The sequence below is a fragment of the Rutidosis leptorrhynchoides genome, chromosome 5 (assembly GCF_046630445.1).
Source record: "Rutidosis leptorrhynchoides isolate AG116_Rl617_1_P2 chromosome 5, CSIRO_AGI_Rlap_v1, whole genome shotgun sequence".
NCBI classification, from domain to species: Eukaryota; Viridiplantae; Streptophyta; class Magnoliopsida; order Asterales; family Asteraceae; genus Rutidosis; species Rutidosis leptorrhynchoides.
The window spans coordinates 227,473,499-227,480,510 of record NC_092337.1 but is presented as its reverse complement, the minus strand read 5'-3'; positions in this window follow the sequence as shown (position 1 = coordinate 227,480,510).

Sequence of the window (7,012 nt, the reverse complement as noted above, 5' to 3'; positions counted from 1 at the left end):
ATTAAAAACTATGATAAAATTTGATTTAAAAGTTGTTATTCTGAAAAAATGATTTTTATTATGAACATGAAACTATATCCAAAAATTATGGTTAAACTCAAAGTGGAAGTATGTTTTCTAAAATGGTCATCTAGACGTCGTTCTTTCGACTGAAATGACTACCTTTACAAAAACGACTTGTAACTTATTTTTCCAACTATAAATCTATACTTTTTCTGTTTAGATTCATAAAATATAGTTCAATATGAAACCATAGCAATTTGATTCACTCAAAACGGATTTAAAATGAAGAAGTTATGGGTAAAACAAGATTGGATAATTTTTCTCATTTTAGCTACGTGAAAATTGGTAACAAATCTATTCCAACCATAACTTAATCAACTTGTATTGTATATTATGTAATCTTGAGATACCATAGACACGTATACAATGTTTCGACCTATCATGTCGACACATCTATATATATTTCGGAACAACCATAGACACTCTATATGTGAATGTTGGAGTTAGCTATACAGGGTTGAGGTTGATTCCAAAATATATATAGTTTGAGTTGTGATCAATACTGAGATACGTATACACCGGGTCGTGGATTGATTCAAGATAATATTTATCGATTTATTTCTGTACATCTAACTGTGGACAACTAGTTGTAGGTTACTAACGAGGACAGCTGACTTAATAAACTTAAAACATCAAAATATATTAAAAGTGTTGTAAATATATTTTGAACATACTTTAATATATATGTATATATTGTTATAGGTTCGTGAATCAACAGTGGCCAAGTCTTACTTCTCGACGAAGTAAAAATCTGTGAAAGTGAGTTATAGTCCCACTTTTAAAATCTAATATTTTTGGGATGAGAATACATGCAGGTTTTATAAATGATTTACAAAATAGAAACAAGTACGTGAAACTACATTCTATGGTTGAATTATCAAAATCGAATATGCCCCTTTTTATTAAGTCTGGTTATCTAAGAATTAGGGAACAGACACCCTTATTGACGCGAATCCTAAAGATAGATCTATTGGGCCTAACAAACCCCATCCAAAGTACCGGATGCTTTAGTACTTCGAAATTTATATCATATCCGAAGGGTGTCCCGGAATGATGGGGATATTCTTATATATGCATCTTGTTAATGTCGGTTACCAGGTGTTCACCATATGAATGACTTTTATCTCTATATATGGGATGTGTATTGAAATATGAAATCTTGTGGTCTATTATTATGATTTGATATATATAGGTTAAACGTATAACTCACCAACATTTTTGTTGACGTTTTAAGCATGTTTATTCTCAGGTGATTATTAAGAGCTTCCGCTGTCGCATACTTAAATAAGGACGAGATTTGGAGTCCATGCTTGTATGATATTGTGTAAAAACTGCATTCAAGAAACTTATTTTGTTGTAACATATTTGTATTGTAAACCATTATGTAATGGTCGTGTGTAAACAGGATATTTTAGATTATCATTATTTGATAATCTACGTAAAGCTTTTTAAACCTTTATTGATAAAATAAAGGTTATGGTTTGTTTTAAAATGAATGCAGTCTTTGAAAAACGTCTCATATAGAGGTCAAAACCTCGCAACGAAATCAATTAATATGGAACGTTTTTAATCAATAAGAACGGGACATTTCGGTTGGTATCAGAGCGTTGGTCTTAGAGAACCAGAATTTTGCATTAGTGTGTCTTATCGAGTTTGTTAGGATGCATTAGTGAGTCTGAACTTCGACCGTGTTTACTTGAAAAATGATTGCTTAACAAATTTTGTTGAAAACTATATATTTTTAACATGTGAATATTATGTGATATATTACTCTCTTAACGCGTTTGATATTATGTGATAGATGTCTACCTCTAGAACAAGTCCCATTGACTCACCTAATAATAATGAAGAGTCAAATGTAAATTGGAATGATTCGTGGACTGATTCACAAGTTCCCGAAGAGGAACCGGAAGAAGAGTCGGAACCGGAAGAAGAATCGGAACCGGATGAAGAAATAGAACTGGTGGGGGAAATATTAAAACGGTTAAGTAAAAGAAAATCCTCAACCAACCGACCAAGGTTAATTATGGTCAATGGTGTTTCCGCCAAGGAAGCAAAATATTGGGAGGATTACCAATTCTCCGATGAATCGGATTCCGACGAGAATTCTGATGATGTTATAGAAATTACCCCAACTGAATTTAAAAAGGCAAAAGAAAATAATATGGGAAAGGGCATAAAAATAGAGAAATCTAATTCCAACCCCGATGAACTTTATATGTATCGTCAACCCCCGAAGTCCTTAAGTTGCAACAATGACCCGGGAACCTCTAAACCACCAGGTTTTTCTAAACCAATGTGGAAAACGACGGCTCGTATTAGGGGAACATCATATATCCCTAGAAACTTGGCAAAACGAACCAAAACCGAAGAAGAAGAAACAAGCGAGTCGAAATAAGATAGTTGTATTCATGTGGTGTAATATATGTAATATAGTGTGCTTATGCTTTATGATATATGTAAAAATTGCTTGTATTAATAAGTATTTTTTTTATGAATCTAACTCTTGTCTATTTTACAGTATAAAAACACAAAATGGATAGACAACCCAATATTTTAAGAGACCTACCCGGAGACATGATTGATGAAATCTTGTCTAAAGTCGGTCAGAATTCTTTGGCACAACTATTTAAGGCGAGATCAGTTTGTAAGACATTCGAAGAACGTTCTAAGAATGCCTTGGTTTATAAAAGGCTTTCGTTCGAAAGATGGGGGATATCACATTGGGAAATCCATAAGTTACGATGTGTTTACTTTGACGCATATATTGCGGGGAACCCAAATGCTATTTTACGCAATGGGTTAAGAAATTATTTTGACTCAATATATCCGAATATTGGACTTCGTGATTTAGAAAAAGCTGCTAACATGCAACATAAAGAAGCATGTTATGCTTACGGATTAGTAATGTTCGCTTCTCACTAAAGTGAGAACAAGAACATCGGGCTACAACTATTAAATAAAACGTTCCCACAAGTGACGGAGTCGGTAATTGGGGTAAGAAATGAGGTTTTTAGATTGTTACGGGACTGTTGGACATTACGTAACCCTCGTCCCTTTGACGACGTTACAACACGATGTCTTATCAACGGCCATAACGGTTATGTTCCACATGACCAAGGATGGGAAGTAATCCTAGTAAAACCAGAATGCATGACTTGTTTCTGGACGTATGAATTACGTGTCTTTATTGCCTTTGCTGAACGACTTGTGTACTAGCTAGAATTATCTTCACAACCATCTTGTATCAAATTTATTGTGTGCTATATTTCATGCTATATGTAAAATAAGCGGTATTGTAAGTTTGTAAAATATTGTGTAAAAGTTTGAACGCGAAATATTATAATCAGCTTTTCATATAGAATTGTAGTAGTTGAATTGTATATTAGCTACTAAGTATGAACTTAACGGGTAGGTACTACCCGAATTTAAACTTATAAAACGCTAATATGAAGAAAAAGCTTTTATAAATGAGTTCATATTATGCTACGAAATACTATTAACTACTCTTAATATTCTGTATGATTAACTTGTTCCATTTGACTATTTTGAAGGAAATGGCACCGACTACTCGACACACCGTGAATATGAATGAAGAGGAATTCCGTACTTTTCTAGCTTCAAACATAGCCGCAGTACAGGCTGCGCTACATACCAACAATAACCTTGGATCTAGCAGTACAGGAAATCGTGTAGGATGCACCTACAAAGAATTCACTGCCTGCAAACCTTTGGAATTTGATGGAACCGAAGGACCGATCGGATTGAAACGGTGGACCGAGAAGGTCGAATCGGTGTTTGCCATAAGTAAGTGTACTGAAGAGGACAAAGTGAAGTACGCTACGCATACCTTCACAGGTTCTGCGTTAACATGGTGGAATACCTATCTAGAGCAAGTGGGACAAGACGATGCGTACGCACTACCGTGGTCAGCATTCAAGCACTTGATGAACGAGAAATACCGTCCCAGAACCGAGGTCAATAATCTCAAGACAGAACTTAGAGGGTTACGAACCCAAGGATTTGATATTACCACGTACGAAAGACGATTCACAGAATTGTGTCTATTGTGTCCGGGAGCATTCGAAGATGAGGAAGAGAAGATCGACGCGTTTGTGAAAGGATTACTGGAAAGAATCCAAGAAGATATAAGTTCACACGAGCCCGCCTCCATACAACAGGCATGTAGAATGGCTCACAAACTAGTGAACCAGATTGAAGAAAGAATTAAAGAACAGACTGCTGAAGAGGCCAATGTGAAGCAAGTCAAAAGAAAGTGGGAGGAAAACGGTGATAAGAATCACCAATACAACAACAACAGCAATTACAACAATAATCGCAACAATTATCCCAACAATCGCAACATCAATCGCAACTACAACAAACGGCCCAACAACAACAACAACAATAACAACAGCAACTACAACAATCATCCCAACAACAATAATAACCGCAACAACAACAACAATCAGAAGCAGCTATGCCAAAGGTGTGAAAAGTATTACTCGAGGTTCTGCACCAAATTTTGCAACAAGTGTAAAAGAAATGGTCATAGCGCGGCGAAGTGTGAGGTCTACGGAAGAGGGGTTAATAGAACGAAAGGAACAAATGGTGTCAGAACGAGTAATGGCGGAGCAAGTAGTGTCGGAGCAAGTTATGCCAATGTAGTTTGTTATAAATGTGGAAAACCGGGCCACATTATTAGAAATTGCCCAAACCAGGAGAACACGAATGGACAAGGCCGCGGAAGAGTTTTCAATATTAATGCGGCAGAGGCACAGGAAGACCTGGAGCTTGTTACGGGTACGTTTCTTATTGACAATAAATCTGCTTACGTTTTATTTGATTCGGGTGCGGATAGAAGCTATATGAGTAGAGATTTTTGTGCTAAATTAAGTTGTCCATTGACGCCTTTGGATAGTAAATTTTTACTCGAATTAGCAAATGGTAAATTAATTTCAGCAGATAATATATGTCGGAATCGAGAAATTAAACTGGTTAGCGAAACATTTAAGATTGATTTGATACCAGTAGAGTTAGGGAGTTTTGATGTGATAATCGGTATGGACTGGTTGAAAGAAGTGAAAGCAGAGATCGTTTGTTACAAAAATGCAATTCGCATTATACGAGAAAAAGGAAAACCCTTAATGGTGTATGGAGAAAAGGGCAACACGAAGCTACATCTTATTAGTAATTTGAAGGCACAAAAACTAATAAGAAAAGGTTGCTATGCTGTTCTAGCACACGTCGAGAAAGTACAAACTGAAGAAAAGAGCATCAATGATGTTCCCGTCGCAAAAGAATTTCCCGATGTATTTCCGAAAGAATTACCGGGATTACCCCCACATCGATCCGTTGAATTTCAAATAGATCTTGTACCAGGAGCTGCACCAATAGCTCGTGCTCCTTACAGACTCGCACCCGGCGAGATGAAAGAACTGCAAAGCCAATTATAAGAACTTTTAGAGCGTGGTTTCATTCGACCAAGAACATCACCGTGGGGAGCTCCTGTTTTGTTTGTCAAGAAGAAAGATGGTACATTCAGGTTGTGTATCGACTATCGAGAGTTGAACAAACTTACCATCAATAACCGCTACCCACTACCGAGAATCGACGACTTATTTGATCAACTACAAGGCTCGTCTGTTTATTCAAAGATTGACTTACGTTCCGGGTATCATCAAATGCGGGTGAAAGAAGATGATATTCCAAAGACTGCTTTCAGAACACGTTACGGTCATTACGAGTTTATGGTCATGCCGTTTGGTTTAACTAATGCACCAGCTATGTTCATGGACCTTATGAACCGAGTGTGTGGACCATACCTTGACAAGTTTGTCATTGTTTTCATTGATGACATACTTATTTACTCAAAGAATGACCAAGAACACGGTGAACATTTGAGAAAGGTGTTAGAAGTATTGAGGAAGGAAGAATTGTACGCTAAGTTTTCAAAGTGTGCATTTTGGTTGGAAGAAGTTCAATTCCTCGATCACATAGTGAACAAAGAAGGTATTAAGGTGGATCCGGCAAAGATAGAAACTGTTGAAAAGTGGGAAACCCCGAAAACTCCGAAACACATACGCCAGTTTTTAGGACTAGCTGGTTACTACAGAAGGTTCATCCAAGACTTTTCCAGAATAGCAAAACCCTTGACTGTATTAACGCATAAAGGGCAGAAATTTGAATGGAATGATGAACAAGAGAAAGCGTTTCAGTTATTGAAGAAAAAGCTAACTACGGCACCTATATTGTCATTGCCTGAAGGGAATGATGATTTTGTGATTTATTGTGACGCATCAAAGCAAGGTCTCGGTTGTGTATTAATGCAACGAACGAAGGTGATTGCTTATGCGTCTAGACAATTGAAGATTCACGAACAAAATTATACGACGCATGATTTGGAATTAGGCGCGGTTGTTTTTGCATTAAAGACTTGGAGGCACTACTTATATGGGGTCAAAAGTATTATATATACCGACCACAAAAGTCTTCAACACATATTTAATCAGAAACAACTGAATATGAGGCAGCGTAGGTGGATTGAATTGTTGAATGATTACGACTTTGAGATTCGTTACCACCTGGGGAAGGCAAATGTGGTAGCCGATGCCTTGAGCAGAAAGGACAGAGAACCCATTCGAGTAAAATCTATGAATATAATGATTCATAATAACCTTACTACTCAAATAAAGGAGGCGCAACAAGGAGTTTTAAAAGAAGGAAATTTAAAGGATGAAATACCCAAAGGATCGGAGCAGCATCTTAATATTCGGGAAGACGGAACCCGATATAGGGCTGAAAGGATTTGGGTACCAAAATTTGGAGATATGAGAGAAATGGTACTTAGAGAAGCTCATAAAACCAGATACTCAATACATCCTAGAACGGGGAAGATGTACAAGGATCTCAAGAAACATTTTTGGTGGCCGGGTATGAAAGCCGATGT